General features: G+C 36.9%; 1 protein-coding gene across 1 annotated transcript in view; it reads right to left on the reverse strand.

Annotated features, from left to right (window-relative positions):
* LRP1B (LDL receptor related protein 1B) overlaps nucleotides 1–18712 on the reverse strand; it is a gene marked incomplete at its 5' end in the record, with an annotated part of 5941474 nt that overhangs the window by 3288089 nt on the left and 2634673 nt on the right. The gene's annotated exons all lie outside the window — the stretch shown is intronic.

Here is an 18712-nt window from a genome sequence, read left to right on the forward strand (position 1 = left end):
AATGTGAGTTTCAAGGCCAGAGAAGCTTAATGTTCATGCTAAGTCTGTTTTCTATTTGAGACTGTATTGTTTTTTTGTTTTTTTGTTTAGCAAATGGAAATCAGTGTTTGTGCTATAAAATCTGACATAAACGTTGTACGTATCTCTAATCATTGTAGAAGTAAAGAAGAAAATTATATGCCCAGCGATAGATTTGAACTGTTTTTATGGTAACTGGGGGGAAATAGCCAAGTAATTCAACACTGGAATGACTGAGGGGGGAGTGCTGACAGGGGAGGCCTGCTGTGGGGTAGGGTGCCTAGATCCATTACCCTGCCGAGGGCTCCACTTAACCATAATCCTACTTTGATTGCACATGTACATTGCAACTTTCTCTTCAGAAGGAAGAATGACATTAAATATATTGATCCCAAGAACATTGGCAATATCCTGGCAGATCGATTCAGTGCAAACTTCACCCAGTTCTCACCCCCTAAAGGGCCCATCTCAATACCGAAAGATTGCTAAATTCTGGTAATAATAGTCACACAGGTAAAAAACACACTCTCCAAAGCTAAGAATACAGTGTCCATGGGACCAGACAACATCTCTGGCTGTGCACTACATGAACTACAAAAAGAACTGGCACCTCACCTAAGTGTCATGTTTAATCATAGCCTCACCTCAGGCTTTGTGCCCACTGAGTGGTGCACAGCTACAGTTAGCCCACTCCACAAGGGGGGATCCAGCTTGGATCCCAGGAACTACCGCCATATCAGTCTGATGAGCCTGATCTGCAAGGCCATGGAACGTATTATTATGGAACTTTTAAACAAAGACATTGACAACCTTCAGACAATGGACCCCATGTAGTTTTGGTTTGTGAAGGGTCGATCTTGTCTCCTGAACCTGACTGACTTCTTCAAATCAGTCTCCAGAGCCATGGACAAGGGTAAGATGGTCCACACAGCCTATCTGGACCTCGACAAGGCCTTTGACACCACCCCCCACTCTGCAATCATAGATAAACTTATTAAGCTGGCCATTAATCCCTACATCACTCGATGGGTTGCCAACTGGCTTACTGACAGAACCCGCACTGTAAAAGTAGTCGACTCCAAATCCATCTCCAGACAAGTGACAAGTGGAGTACCTCAGGGTTCAGTCCTGGGACTGCTCTTGTTTGGCATCTACTTCTCTGAAGTACAGGCCAACACTAAGAGACTCTGGATAACAAAGTTCGGAGATGACTGCAAACTGGGAGCCATTATTGAAGCCCCAAATGATGTGGATATTCTACAAAAGGGCCTTACAGAAACAGATGCTTGGTGCTGGAGCCATGGGCTAAAACTCAATGCCAAGAAATGTATAGTCATCCCCTTTGGGAAAAAACATGTACCTGTGAATTACCACATAGGTGGCAGTACACTAAACACCGAAAGTGTGATAAGAGACTTAAGGACACAGGTGGACAGTGGTCTCACCTTCGATAACCACATTGCCACAACAGTCAGGAAATCCTTCTATGTGGCACACCTCATCACTAGGGTCTTTTCATCCAGAAAAAGGAGGTCATTGTCCCACTGTACTCATCCCTCATTAGATCCATTATAGAATACAATGCCCCATTTGGTATGTACCTCTCAAGACATCTGCAACAACTGGAAAGGCCGCAGAAATTCCTCACTAAAAGAATCACAGGCCTAAAGCAGATGCCCTATACTGACCTTCTAAAAAAACTCTACCTATACTCTGTTGCATATCATCTACTCAGAGGTGATCTCTGCTTAACATACAAGGCCATGGTAAACCCAGAGCTGTTGGACATGCTACACTTAAAGAAATCCCAATCTCTCAGAGATACACACACCAGGGATCTAAACCTTGTCATCACAATGAACAAAACATGCTGAAGGGATGGGTTCCTGACCCAGAGACTCCCCAGGCTCTGGAATAGACTGCCCATACATGTCAAGCAGAGTGCCTCTTTAGTCATCTTCAAAAGGAACCTTGATGATTGGATGGGAGATAGGAAATTCACCCCGAGGATCACATCAGTTGCCCTGCTAGACAGGGGTCCAGGGAAGTAAATACTGTGGGAAGAAATAGCCAGGGAATTGTTATGGCTAGGCTTGTACAGGCCCTAGAGCAGATAGCCTTGTACCAAGCTATGAACCTATGAAAGGATCTATCTATCAAATCTTGAGTCAGCTTTAGTTTTCCCCAGTATATAAGGGGACATCATAAATACAATGGATAACTATCACCCCATAAGTCTGACGTATTGCTGGGAAATGTTTTGCAAGTTTGCTTTATGTATTTTAGGCTTGGTAGTTAAAATCATACTTAGATTTTTGTCAGCATAGTAAATGTAAAGGAGGATCTTGCATATCATAGTTACTATTTTTTTTTTTCAGAATATATTTGAGAAGCTGTTGATGCACATCTATTCATAGATGTGGTGTAACTTAACGTTAATAAAGCATTTAATTACATTATATGTATAAAATTATTATCAAGGAGCACATCATGAAATGGGTTGGTAATTGGTTGGTGAACAGAACCATTACAGTTAATATTAAGAAAGTTGCCTCAGAACATGCATAGTTACTGTAGGGTTCCCCCAGAGGTCTGTCTTTAGACCAGCCTTGTGTCTTAACTTTATGTCTAATTTATTAGTATGTAATGGCATATAAGTTAGCAAGTTTGGTGACAACACTAAAGCTAGGTCAGTTGTAAATACAAATGCAAATGATTCAGGGATATATGGATGTCATGTATTTGTGATAACAGAGAAACCACATGGAATTAAATTGTAGTAAGTCAAATGTGTTACATTTTAGCAACAAGTATCACTGTTATCCATATGACACAAATAACATTGTTCTTTTTGAAGAAGAATAGATTATGAACCTTGATATCATTTTTGCCAATAAGCATAAATGTGAGGAAAATTTACAGATGGTAATCAGAAATTGCTACCCTGCAATAAGAATGTTTTAAGCAGTATTACCAGCAAAGGTGAAAATGCCCTTTTTATTCTATCTATAGTTGTGTTAAGACCCCGTACAAAATATTGTACAGTAGTTTATATTTTAATTGCATCCAACTATGTAGACTGGAAAGGATTCAGAAGTATTTTACCAGGCACATTTTCAGAGTTAAGATTGTTAATTATGAGAACATGTGGTCGGCAATGCTATATCTGGATTGATTTAGCTATAGATTAATTGGGGAGGATCTTATTTTAATTTATAAATGTATGAAAAATTATACTTTGCCAGCAACTGTAGGCACTGAATTCAAGTCACATTCACTGGGAGCAAAAAATAACTGTTTGTGAGTAAACCAGTTTATGTAATACTGTTAAGGGAGGAGATCATTCTATAACAGAATGGGAAAAATTATGGAATGGATTACCTATAAGTACAAGAAAGCCATGTGTCTTGAGATATTTTAGGGTGCTTTGGACCACTGCTTTGGACATGGAGTATTTGATTATGCACTTAAAGGTGAGAAAATGATATACTTTAGACAAAGTTTGAGATATAATCATATTGAACATTAAACATTTAACGTCAATATTCCAAATTGCAGTATACACGCTCACAGGTGCATACCTGTTTTCCATAACAAACATGTTACTTTATATTGTTCATGTCAACAACCACAATCGAGTTAGCTTGAAAGTAGGCAGCATAATCAAAATGTTATCAAATTAAGAGTACCATAAGTAGCACCACAATATAGGTCAGGCAGGAAATATTCAAAAGGGTTTATTAGTGCTGTCATCTTCTTAATAATACAGGGCTTCCTTAGACTAGCAAACCTTCTCACACAAAGTATCTAAATGTATGTGCAACAATTATATACCATTAAACCACATGAAATAAATGATCAGTCTTCACATTCTTAACTCTTTTGTGTCTGTAATCTTCAAAACCCACACTAAACAATAAGGAAACCACGAGAAAGTCCAAATATATTTTTCCACTTTCATTCTTTTAATCCAAAACCTTCATCAGAAAAACTTCACCAAATAAAAACAAACATTTAAATAATCTGACACACCTATCAATTAAACAATTAAAATCACAAGACCCCTGTCTAAAAGAGTTTATGAACATAAAACTTCCAAAAAGTACAAAGATAAAAACAATGCAGCAGTCAAACATAGTTTGCTGTGTAAGATTTTTAAAAAGTTTGAATTTGTTATGCTTGACCAGGTTAATAATTTCACTGGGGATGAATACTTTATTAGAAATAAAAAAAAATTGAAGTAGTAGCTATTGTTGGCTGCAGATGTATTTCCAGCTATAAATGAAAATGTAAATATTAAATATGTTTTAACTTGGTATCAATGAAGAGGAAGTAATGTCAGTAATAATTGTTCAACTGTTTAGATCGTTTCCATATTGTTCAGTGCAGGGTTTTGAAGTTTATTTGATTTGATTATATCCTCAGTGTGAGTTTTAGTTTATTTTGTGCCTTTGGTTCTATTTCTACATTTCACCTTTTCACACCTATAGCAAAACTCCTGTAACAGCAGTCTCCATCCCACTCATGCCTTCAGCCCTTGTATGCATTTCCTAAACAAATGTAAATCTCTCCCCTTGGGTGAGTACTTCAAGATGCACAATCATTTTCATTTTACTTTTTTTTTGAATTTGTTAACCAGGGTAGAGTGCTGATCCAATTGTACCTATTTCGGTCTCAGCCCATGGAATAAACGCAATAGATACATGACATTATACACATACTGAATGACACAATGCGATACATACATATATACAAAATGAATATCACGATTGACGTGATTCATAGGTAAATACTAGACTAACTGCCCTAAATGATCATTTGAAGCCTCGCCAATAGCCCCAAGGCAAAACCAAACACCGTATCTTGGGCCTGTAAGGTGATGACCTTAACCATTATATCAACCCCATGACAGTATGTACAGAGTAACTGACAAAACACAATTTATACATGTGATATATATGTTTATGTGGGTCTACTTCTATATCCCAAAAAGCTAAAATACCCAAGACCAGAAGATTGAGATGAGAAGGACAAAACCCCAAATCATCCCTTTTTGTACCTATAACTCTGCAGCTTCTTGTTGATGACTACCTTCTCAACCATTGTTCTTTGTCTAGCTGACAGTCTATAAAAGGAACACTCATACTAGTTTCTTTTAACTATTTTCCATGCAGTCAATGGGACCTTGGCCTTCCTTGTCTTCCAATGCATCCGTGACACAATATTCTGTTATCTGTTTCTATTTCTAAATCCCTACACTTAGTAGCCAGTAGCTCAGAATTCCTTCCTTCCGACTTTAATCATAAACTTCTCATAATCTTATCTTCACTCAAATGTTCACTCAGTGGGAGGTTCGCATAATGGTTAAGGTGTTTACCTTATAGACACAAAATGTAGGGTTTTATTCTCACATGGGGCAATTGGCCAGGCTTAAAATGACCCACAAGGTCATCTTGCCTAGTACTAATTTATAAACATTCACTTTCAACTTTTCATTTTACACATCCATGTATCTCCCAATGACAGTGGCCAAAGCAGCCATCTTGTTGTGCAGTTCAAATTCCCTCCAACAGTTTTTCTACAAATGTAAGAATAAAAGGGTTGGGTGAAAACTGGCAGTGGGTAGGTCAGTAACTGAAGTGGGTTAGATCCCAAGGTCAACAGTGAAATTTAATTTTCACAAGTGCCAACACAGGCTTAAGATGAGCAATTTAAACCATTTCAGCTCTCATGCATGTAGCTGATTCTATGATATGAATAAATATATAGTTTTGTCTCAAACAGCTGTCACAATGCACACTATTCCAGCCCATTTTTCAAAAACCAAATGAATGTAAGAGATTATAGGCAACACCTGCAGCAATACTGAAACAGAGGCTCTCAGGGTGAGGAGGTGAGAAACGGGAAAGGACTACATTCAGCAGAACATCCAGAAATGCTTTATCTCCAGTGTCAAGATTACATTACATTTCTTAAAAATGTTTTTCAACAAAAGTAAATTTGATTGCCAAGACATTCCTACCATAGTGAACTTCATGAAGCAGAAGTTATTGCTCATGCATGACAGTGGCAATCCAGTATTCCACTCTCTTTTTTTTTCCATGTTCATTATGTTCTTATCAAAGTAAAATGAAAGGAGCTTAGTGGGCATAGTTTATCCTGTGGGTAGAAGAATGTCTAAACCTTTATGCAGGAAAAAAAGTGCTACTATGTATGCATAGTTTTTCTTTGATGATTGCATGGTATTTTTTTCTGCTGTGGATGTCCACAAGATGTGCTGAACTGCCCCCTCACTTCTGTACAGGGCAGATGTTACCAGAACTTCACAACCACCCTCATGTAGCACTGCATGGTTGCTTTCCCAAACATCCTCAGGAAAACTACACCATGCAAGCATGCCCCAAAGCACTTCCCCTTGGATGGTTGTCCCTATCTTCCTTGACTGCACTGTCAAGCAACCAAGCTGCTATCTGAACTCAGGTCTCCTGATCCACAGTCACGGCACTATCCCTCTACATCACCAGCACAGGCTAATGTCACCGTAGAGTACAGAAAGACCTAAAAGTGACAGTTAATGCAATACCTGTGCTGATCTTTCTCTGCTATTCACTAACATAGGACTACTCAGACCTTGCAAAGAAAAAGCATATAAATCTTGCTGTACAAAGCAGCAAGCAGTAAAAAACTGAGCAAATGGCAATTTGTCCTAGCGTTCCTGACCACATCTGAATTGAGCTTCATAACTTGACCAGTCAAAAGAAAGCCCTCAAGTCTTCTACACAATTTATATCAGATAACTAAAGGCATTGTTCTGAGTAATATATCTTTACTGACTGCATCTACAAGTGCTAAAGTGAATATGCAACCAATATGATATGCAAAAGAATGAGTAAGACTTAGTCAACAAGTGGAATAATCCAGAAAAAAACTTCTGCAGATGAGAATTCTTGGAAGTTTATTTTGGACAAAATAGCCTAGCAGGGTATGCTATCATGAGTATGCTACTGTGAGCTGAACAAGGATGCGAGCCTACAATCAAAGTACTGCTGCATGATGGTAGAGTAGGCCAGAAGTAATGATCTGCATGGCAGAAAATCCCCTGAAAAATTCCTAGTAGAAAAAACAGAAGCTAAAATTGAAAGTGTTCTAAGAACTCTTCAGAACTCAGCTGTTACAGGATTAGAAGAGACCAACAATGTCATCTGCAGTTATATTAGATACTTTCAAAAAAGGACTAAATTAAATAAGAGTTATATTAGATACTTTCAAAAAGGATTAAATTAAATAAGAGTTATAGTAGATACTTTCAAAAAAGGACTAAATTAAATAAGTTCCTGTCATAGTAAGGAAATTCAATACACAAAAAGAAATATCACTGGTCTTCTGAAGAGATCTTTGAAGATTTTGATTAATCTGTTTAGGCTATTACCCCTCAATATTCATTAATATCAAAGAATCCTTCTTTGCCATGGAATTCTTGCTGTAACTTATGGTTCTGGTAATGCCATTATGAGCTATGGTAGACCCTACCCAGTTTGGCTTTGTTAAGGGCAGATTATGCCTCCTAAACCTGGTGGACTTCTTTGAGACAGTTACCAAGGCTTTAGACGAGGGAAAGGAGGTCCATACAGCCTACATAAACCTCATAAAGGCTTTTGACACCATTCCCCATTCTGGTATTATAGACAAGCTTCCCTACCTGAAAATAAACCCCTACGTCACGAGATGGGTTGCCAATTGGCTCATGGATAGAACCCACCCAGTGAGAGTTGTAGGCTCTAGGTCTGACTCTAAACCAGTTGCAAGTGACGTCCCCCAGGGCTCAGTCCTGGGAACCCTCCTGTTTGGTATATACTTCTCAGAGGTACAGGCAAGCACAGGAGGACTCTGGCTGACCATGTTCACAGACGACTGCAAACTGGGGGCCATAACTGACTCTTCAGCTGATACAGACATCCTCCAGAAGGGTCTCACTGAGACGGATACCTGGTGTCAAAATCATGGCCTCAAGCTAAATGCCAAAAAGTGCATAGTCATCTCCACTGGAAAAAACAAAGTACCCGCGAACTACCACATACATGGTAGTCCCCTAAATACAGAAAATGTAATAAGGGATCTGGGGACCCAAGTAGATAGCAATCTCTAATTTGATAATCAGATTGCCAAGGTGGTTAGAACACCCTTCTATGTGGTCCACCTAATCACAAAAGGGTTTGCATCTAGAACAAAAGAGGTTATTGTGCCCCTCTACTCATCACTCATCAGACCCATCATAGAGCATAACACCCCATTTGGGATGTACCTTACAGGACACCTGCAACAGCTGGAAAGAACACAGAAGTACCTCACCAAGAGGATTACTGGCCTCAAACATATGCCCTATGCAGCCCGACTGAAGAAATTCCAGCTGTACTCGGTTGCATACCGCTTACTCAGAGGTGATCTCTGCCTGACATACAAAACCATGTGCAACCCAGAATTGATGGACATGCTCCACCTAAAAAACAAATCCCCAAAAGCCACAAGCTCTAGGGATCTAAACTTCACCACAATGATAAATAGGATGTGCTGGAGGGATAGATTCCTGTCCCAGAGACTCCCCATGCTTTGGAACAGGATTCCAATCTACATTAGGCAGAGCCCCTCACTAATACTCTTCAAGAGAAACCTTGACGAGTGGATGGGAATCAGAAAATGTACCCCACGGATCACTGCAGTGGCTCTGCTGCACAGAGACACAGGGAACTAATGGCTCTGCTGGTCTGAGGCACAGGGAACTAATCTAAGGGGGCAGCAAAAGCCAAACATTCTTGCAAGGCTTATAGATGCCCTCGGGCAAATAGCCTAGTACCTACCTATGAACCTATGAAAACAAAACTGCTCACCACCTGAAAAGGCTGGCTGTTGTGCCAACAATATCCAATAGGTTGACAAGAAATTGGCGACAGCCAGTTGCATCAACAAAATTAACATAAGATGTGGAGGGATTTATCTTAGAAGTATTTAGCTATCAACATTCAACTGATATAAAGTGTTTTTAGAGTTCTGTAGCATGGATCTTGAATACCCTTTGAGACATATGTCAAAGCTAGCAGTCTTTGCTTCAGGCCATTGACTGACTAGTAGCCTTCCTCAATCACTGAAGTCCTGTTTTTTTTTTTACCTCAGAAAGAAGATGACACTCTGAGACAGATCTGTCAGTTCTTCAAATAAAATGAACATGAGAAATAATATTACCAACACTGCCCCAGTACTATTTACATAGTCTATGTGTGATTTTTGTGACTTTTGATTAGCATATAGCACTTTTTTAAGAATTCACTTACTCTCATGGAACTAGTTACAGCTGTGGTCTCAATGAAATGCTGAACATGAAATTTCAAGCAAGTATTTAGGAAAAATCTGAGATCATTGGTGAAGGCCTTAGAGTGCATTTCTAACAAAAATATAAGACTCCATTTTTGGAGTCTACAATCCAATATTTGGACTAAGTGTTTTAGTTTGCTGAAATATAATTATTTTTCTATTTTAACAGCCATGCTATAAAAGGGGCAAAGCCCTGAAATTGACCCAGGATTAAGTACTACCCTGGGTGCTAGAGGTGGTAGCTGGGACTGGTGGGAGTGAATGACTCTGTACCATCCTGGAGGGAGAGAGAGACAGCTTCATCTGCTGTAATGTGGACACCTGGTGATGACTAAGCATAGCGGCAAAAGGTTCAGGGCACATACTAACCAAGCAGTGTATTAGTGCCATAACCGGAACTATGGACCTACATGGTAACATGCATGTCTGACAGCCATTATTATGTAGCAATAGCATGTTGAAAGTGATATGGGGGAATGACCAGTAGGTCACACAAAAAAAATGTAATGGCTGATGATGCTACCCAAGACTGTCTCTTGTCTTTTCTCAAAGAGAAAACAACACACCAATCAAATATGAGAAGTGGTTGGTAAATATAAAGGAAAAATAATTTGAAAAATGTCTTTTAAGTCTCCGCAGATTGTTTCTAAATAGACTGTTTACCTTTATGATCTTACAGGTTAGGAAACTGCTTTATCTGTGTAAGAAACAGAGGACAACAAATGGATCCAGGACTACTCTGTAGTTACAAACTGTGTGTGTGTGTGTGTGTGTGTGTGTATGTATATATATATATATATATATATATATATATATATATATATATATATATATATATATATATATATATATATATATATATATATATATATATATATATATATTAAAATTATACAGAATGAAAAACATGCTGCTGTTGGAAAAGTGGAAGACAATTTTTAAGGATTTATCAGATCTAGCTGCATTTTATCTTTTGATTACATACCTGATTATCATACCCTTTCAAAGACATTTAGAAAGACAGCATATTCTGTCTGGATGCATGCATGGGCTGATACTACTGCAAGGTGGAGGTAATGAAAGCTGAAGTGACTGTTACCACTTGATACCACCTAAAGTGTACTATTTACTTATTTATTTATATTTGTTTACTCAGGTAGTGCTCCTATTAATAATGACAATTTTCAGGAGCAGCCCATGAGAATTGCAAAAGATTTCACAAACAAAAAAGGCAAAACTGTAGGCAATAACAGAATAATTCAGATTCAAATATTGTGAGGAACAGGAATCTTTTATAGGCAGTAATGTCAATTGCTAGACAAACTTTCAAAGTTAATAAATAAAAATCACCTTTACAAGTACCACTATTTGCCTAATCAGTTGGCAACCAGATTAGATGGCTGATCTGAAGACCCGTTTCAACAAAGATTCAGGCCAGAAGCAATATGTCCAGATATATAAAACTTAAAAAGTATATGTTTGAGAGAAATAGAACACTGCCACACTACAAATAGCTGAATGTGTATGAAGTCTGTAAGGTGTATTTGCTTGCTTGATCTAGGTAGGTCACAGAAATATATCATTTGATATGTCTGTAGCTGAGCTATGAATATAAATGTCCCCTGACAGATGATTTATGGTACATCTAGGGCATTTTGTAGAGTGACATTGTGTATGCTATTATCATTTTATCCTCCTCAAGGAAAGCTTCTGTTGAACAGGGCATTCATAGTGGTATAAATTATTATTTACGCTAGAGACAGCTTTGATCTGCTCCCCAGATATATAGCTTTTTTGATAGTCATCCCAAAATTTTAATAATTGTGTTCCATCGTGTATGGTGTCCTATAAATGTAATCATGGAAAATATAATGTGAAACAGTCTACATGTTATATGTCAACCTCATTACTGTATATTGTACATTCTGTTTAAATTTATCATGCTGTATTTTAGTCTGTTAAATCCTATGTATTGACGGACATTTAACTGAGTCCTTCATTAATCATTTTAAAAAGCATAAAATGTTCTGGTGTCAGCAATAGACAAATGTGTTGTGTGCTGTTTGCTTGTGCAACTTTAATTTGGTCTATCCTACACCGCATCATTCTTTTTTTTTATTATTTTTATTGTTTTTTAAAAAACACTGCACCAATCTTGACCATGCTCTGTGATATTATTTTCCACGATGACATCTTTTATGTTTTTATACTAGTGAAAAATTGGCAGCCTCTTATGAGTGGTCTTCAAGCCAATCTGTATGTGGATGTCTTAGTTCTTCTTATATATGAGCCATAACCAATTGCAATCAATTTGTTCTACAAGATGGCATGTTCAAATTTTTAGGCAGGTTGCACAGCAGGACTCTCTTAATCACAACTATAACACCAACACTGTACCTATTAATAGCTAACCCAAGCAACCACCCCCCCCCTTCTCTCTTTCTGATTCTTCATACTGGCCTGACCACACAGGTCTTGCTGCTCAAATGCCATGGTATTTAGCTCTAAATCATGTACTTTCAATATCCAGTATATTAAACAGATCTGTAACAGGACTGTAGCACTGTCAACTAGCACCTTAGGTAATGTCCTAATTAGCATCCTGTCAAAAAAATTAGAATTCAGGACAAAAGAGAAATAAGTCCGATAGGTAGAACTGTACTACCAGCACACATGCAAACACATGCGACACACCCATGTGCACACACAAATTCATGCACATGCACACACACACACACACACACATACACACACACACACACACACACACACACACACACACACACACACACACACACACACACACACGCACACACGCACACACAGACACACACACACACTCACACACTCACACACATGTCCTCACTCGAAGCAGTCCTTGAAATAACTGGTCATTGTGGCTGCGTAAATGATCACTTCAACTACTTGCAATTAAAAGGACCAATTTTCCCTTGGAATCCAAATCACAAATTACATCACTGACTAAAGGGATATCATTTAAGCAGTTACAACTGAGATTGTGGCTATTTAAATGATTATAAAGGCTGCTTATGGGGGCCAGTTGGCACATCCTTTACAGTGCTGATCGTGTCTCCTAAAAACCTGCATCCTGGGCAGATGCCCTTTTGCCCCACTCTAGCTACAACTTTGATCTCTAATAAAGGACTTTCCCAGATGATTTTCATTTATAGAATAACTCCACTTCTGATCGAAGAAGAGGAGATCTTTACTCTGTAAAAATATTCTTCATATAGTACAATATGCTCTGTATTTGATTGTGCCTGATATCATGCATAATTAGAATTTAATGAAACCTGTAACAACAGATGAATACATTGTTGTACTACTACCGGGTCCTAAACTTCCTGACTTTATCCAAAACTAGCTGATATATATGGGGACAAAAGTGGCACTTCTATTAGTTTTGCCCATTTTCAGACTACTAAATTGGAGGGAGTGTCCCCAAATCATGGCCAAAATGGGCCTTTGGTTCAGAAATGATCTAACAGACATGACAAAACAGATGCTGAAAGAGCAATGTGGATAATCTGCAGCTATCATTGAAGAGGCAGCAGGCCACTATTTGAAAGTAATTAGCAAAACTGACAGAAGGAATAGTACTGGGGTTATGAAAAAATGTGGCATTGAGAGTAAGGGAAAGTGTGGCATTTAAGAAGAAAAAAAAGACAAAAGAGACAAAAAAAATCAGAAAATAAATGTAAAACAGTTGAAAAACAGAAGGCAATGAGTAAAGCTGTTAGAGAAGCATAGACCTGAGCAAGTAAGTCAGTTAGTTTCACCAAATAGTGTGCTGAAAGCACTAGAGCTATACAACAGACCAGACAATAACAATAAGGGGGAAAGTAAAGCTAAACCATAGGGTAGGAAGGAGGAAAATTTTAAGAATGCTAAATTAATACTTTCTGTCTGCAGTCACAAAAGAAGGCATGCTTTCCAAAATTACCCTGTAGCAGTATCCAAGGTAAGGGAGTTTATGCCACTTTTTAGAAAGTGCAAGAATGTCATGAAAGTATGTGACCATCCCTAATGCCTAAGTTAAAAGAAGTTTGCCTATTTTCTGGATAACATAGCTGTGTAACTGGGAAGTAAGAGAGACGAAGCTGCAGACAGGGGGAAAGGATGATTCATCAGAGCTAAGAGAATGGTGTAAAACACTCTAGCATTGTATTTAGTGCAGCAGATGCATACACTTGTGCACCAGAACTCAAGGAAATGCAAACTAAAGCATCAGGAAAGAAGAAATGCTAGAACAAGCAGACAATGTGGAAAGGGAATGGGATGGGGGAATAGTAGTAGCTACAAAAGAGGACATTGATCAGAGGCAGTATTCATGCATGATCTGCGGCTGTATTTATGCTTTATTTAAGGCAGTATAGATGACAGTCTCCTAAAGTTAAGCAAGTAATGAAAGAAAGTGTCAATGAAGAATGATGGAATACTAACATGTGCAGGAAGGAAAACTAAACTTAAAAATGGAAGAAATCATTACACTCCTTTACAGATGCTTAAAATCACATTTGGAGAATTGTGTCCATTTTTTTATCCTCTGCAGAAATAAACTGTGTGTAAATAAATAAATAAATCTACACCACTGAAGTTGAAAAGAAGACAGATACTTCTGCATACAATGGCATATGTATGTCAGCAGAATAGAGATGCTTAATTATTCAGAGTATTTTAAAATTATGAACATTCCACTTTTTGCACCATGTAATCTTTTTGTACAATGTCTGTGAAGAAATGTCAGTTATTTGGAAAGTTCTTTACTCTGATAGTGAACTATCACTCATTGTGAAGGAAGGAAACATTTGAGAGATCAACATTATAGACAAGAATAGTACGATACAAATACATATTAGCGCATATAACCAAACCATTATCCTACAAAGTATGATAGAAAAGACACGATTTTATTGAAATTGTTATCACTTGTGCCTACTGATCACTAACTCCCAACCCTGTTCACCACTGGATCGGTCCTTCATTCATCTCTCAGGATTTGAGAAGACAGGCAGAGGAAGGTGAGAGCCAGTGATGGTGACCATCATCTACTGGTGCTGGAGGACCTTTGTGTCTATAGTTTTAACCCCTTCCTTTATTTGTAAAAAGGGCACTGACAATGTGGAGTCTGCAATGCCAGCCTAACTGTGCATACATTTCCACACACATTGAAATGAACAACTTAAGTGAATGATACTTGGCAGGCTAAAGGTGTGATCTCATTCAGTTTCTAATACTTGCTTCCTACATATTCTCACAATAAAACTACTGACAAATCACAGTTTTCTTTTCTTTATACACTATTTTTATACTCTTTTTTTTCATAATTATCCCTACAAGAAGATGTGCTTATTTTTAATCCTTATGTCTTACAGTTAAATTGCATTTTCCTTCCAGATTAGCATAAAAATACTTTGCTTCCATCATCATATTTTGAGCCAACTTTTTTATCTTTATTGAATGATCACTTGTAACATCGCCAAACTAAAATTGATATAAAAGTAGTCAAACCACATTGACAAGTTTACAATTACAAGTACTATATATCACATATATTGTTATATATCATATAATCTAAGCAACCAGATTGTATGACATCCTTACTCTTCTCTCTAGCATGCATATTGGTCTTAATCTTTCCAAGGCAATATATACCAGTTATAAGTTGTTGTTTCCTCTTCTCACAGATTCTCTATGAATCCCATACTTTTTATTCTCCCATCCTTCCTCAATAACAAAGCATCGCAGAGGGCAACTCATTTTATTACCTTTCTTATAATCTTTTCAACCTTTCTCGATTTTCTTCAGTAAGCAGCCACTGACTTTCTGGAGCAGTCTTTATCCTCACAGTCATATGGCATCTATCCTATTGTCACCCTCTAGTCCAGACGTCCTGACATAGCTTGCATTGTGTCCTTCCATGGGAAGTCGACTTCTTCCCATTCCAGTTTAATGCCTTATTTAATGCAACCTTTCCTTTCCTGATTTGTTTGCTGGTTTGCCTGCTTTTCTGCGTGAGATAAATAAGGTGTTCTTAATTTATTTATTCATTTATTTATTTCGTTAGTTATTTATTCCATGTGTTAACCAGGCTAATCTATTGAGCCAGGTCCCATTTTCAGTGGAGGCCTGGGGATAAAAGCTCCAAGCAATACAGTTTGATTTAAACTGCAGTACAAAACAGAAATATAAATACTTGTTTCAAATACAAAGAACAGACACCATTATAATTTAGATTTATGTAAAAAAAAATATTTTCTTCGCTTACCCAGACGTAAGGAATAAAGACAACATAACAAGACTATCAGATACAGTATAGTAATGAAAGTGATCCAACATTAGAGTATGTAGATTGCCAGTAGCCAGTAATTCAAATATGTGAAATTCAGTTTGCATACAATAAACAAGAAATGTTTTTTTTTTCTCTTATTCTGCAAGATTTAAATATGTATTAAGCTATGGTGTCAATGAATTTTTACAGTATTACTCATGAATAAGTTAAAGCAATGGCACAACAGAAGCAAGGTATAACGAGGGAATAATGAGGATTCAATTAAAAAAAGTGGTTTGAAAGTAGAGAAAAATTCAATGCTCAAAAAGTGAGAGGAAAGAGAGACAGAGCATGAGAAGATACTACTAATACTTGAAAAGGGAGAGACAACCAGGAAATAAAAAATAGAGGATGTCACATAAAGAAATAATACACAGGCACCTGGAAACTGTTTGGCAGCAGCGATTCACAGAAGCAAAGATGGTAGAACAGTAGAAGAATGTAATCATTCCTGAGCTAAAAAATAATAAAGAAGACAATACAGTGATTCTAAAGGTTAGTATCTGGAGTATAATATGTTTGTCAAATGTGTAGGGGCAAATGAAGAAACCAGAAGTGCAGGGGGGGGGGGGGGTCTAGTTACACAAGATATCTGATACTCTAACATTACCATTTTATACCTTTTATGTTAAGCATTTTCTTTCATATATTTTTACCTTTGCAGTCCTCTTTTAGTTTTCACTTTTCATGGTTGCTGCAATGATGGTCTCTGGAAATCTCCAGAAAAAATATTGTTGAAATGACAGAAAATTTTCACATAAAAACAATGTGAAAACAATACAACTTTCATCTTCATTGTACATGTTATATGTATTTAACAGTGTAATCATCTGTGCAGATGATAAATGTCTATGATTTTTCCCTACAGTTGTAATATGCACCAATATATAAAAAATGAAATAAAGATATGAATTGTATCTAATATATATGCGCATATTTTTTGAGCAAGGTGAAAATATGCCCAGCAATATATGCCATGTTATCATCTTGTCAGTAAAATCATGGGAAATGCATAAATATATATTACAACATATGGGATGGACAGTGAATATCACTCTGAGCATGACTAAAATAGGATGAAGATTTGTATTAACTGAATTGTTGTTTGAATGAAAAAAACAGCACTTATTTCAGTGAGATACTGGGACTGTGTTTTAAAGAAACGTTAGTTTATCCTAATATTGCATGAATCTGGAGCTGAGATATATAAAATTATAAATGCTTAGGGGCATATGGGGACTTTTCCTCTGAAAAAAATATATACTATAATACTGTTAAAATCAGCGATATATATATATATATATATATATATATATATATATATATATATATATACACACACACACACGCGCGCACACACACACACACACACACACACACACACACACACACACACACACACACACACACACACACACACACACACACATATATTGACTTAACAGTTTTGATGATCCTTGTGTGATGCTCGGTGATATGATTTTAAAGAAATGCCATTAAAAGTAGTAATATCCATTATTTTAGGGGACATTTTAATAGGGTACATAAATGAATGAAAAATGCCCCCCTCCATGTCTTGCAAGATAAATCAATGAATGCATAACACAGTACATATATTTTATGAAGTACTACCTGTAATTTCTAATGTAACAAACACACCCTAAAAGAAATACAAAATACACATTTAGCAGTAACATTTTTTATTTTTTTTTTGTGTAGTCTGTTCATCTCCTTCAGATAGTGAATATGGTGATAATATTTAATTCCAGAGCCTTTTGGATGCAAGGAAGATTGTGCACGGTGATTATGTTTCATTCAGTTTGCTCCATGCAATGGTGTTATTATTTTTCTGCACTTGAACATGAGTATTTGAATATAAATTATGTGACACATGTTTTCAAGCACTGTTCCATATGTTTTGCAGCAGTATAGCTGGGAAAAATAAACTCACGTGAAATCACTCTTTCCAACACTTAGATATTATTCATTGCTTAAACAATTACTCTGTTTACATTTCTTTTGCGTTTAAATTAAAAAACACTCAGGATGAAGTGTTTATGCTAGAGAAATCCATCAGAGTCATATAAAACATACCACTATGGTGTTTGATTCATTACAGTGATTAGAAACATTTTCAGCTTGTTTAATCCTCTCTGTAAGTGAAATATTAGCTTGATTGTGATAATGAACTATGAAACCAAGCTTAGAATAAATTGGTTGCAATATAGCTTATAAGGTATCTCATTGACATATACTGTAGCACTTTATTAATCTGTTACATCCTTGTCTTAGTTTATCTGAATACATAAGCAGTTTCTATAATTTACACAAAATTTCTAATTAATATATAAAATGTAAACAATGACAATTTTTTTATGCTGAGATGGATGGTCATTGTGGACATTGTGAAAAAACTATGATGTAATTTCCCAGTAGCCTTGATCACAATTCACAGTTTTGTCACAACTATATAAAGAGTGTTAACCTATTGAAGCCCGTCTTTCCACTTTTGACTCTCCATTCCACTGTGCACCATTTAGCTCAGAGGTAACTCAACTAAGTTAATCGTGTAACCCTTTCCACCTTCATGTACTTCATGCCAATCTATTTGTACTGGTTTCCATTGTCATTTTGCTGCATATGACACTTCTCCATCCTGTCTTTTCTTTTTGTGTCACATTTTTGGTCTGTTCCTCATCAAATTTGTGTTTTTTTTGCAAATCATTGAGGACTGAAATCACTAAATAAGGGCATATATTTGAGATTCAGACTTCCTGTCCTTTTAAAAATACATGCTAATCCAGGGCCTATTATTCTAGTAACTTCCTAAGTTTAAAAAGAGGAATATTTAAAATGTGTCCCTATTTTTGGTTCTTTGTTCCCCCATTATTTTAGGCTGCCCAGATTTATTGCACTAAGAGGTTGAGAGCTATAGTTTGACTTCAGTGAATTTATTACTCTTCTACATTTTGCTTT

The sequence above is a fragment of the Protopterus annectens genome, chromosome 6.part0, assembly GCF_019279795.1.
Source record: "Protopterus annectens isolate FY-2018-M chromosome 6.part0, PAN1.0, whole genome shotgun sequence".
Classification (NCBI taxonomy): domain Eukaryota; kingdom Metazoa; phylum Chordata; order Ceratodontiformes; family Protopteridae; genus Protopterus; species Protopterus annectens.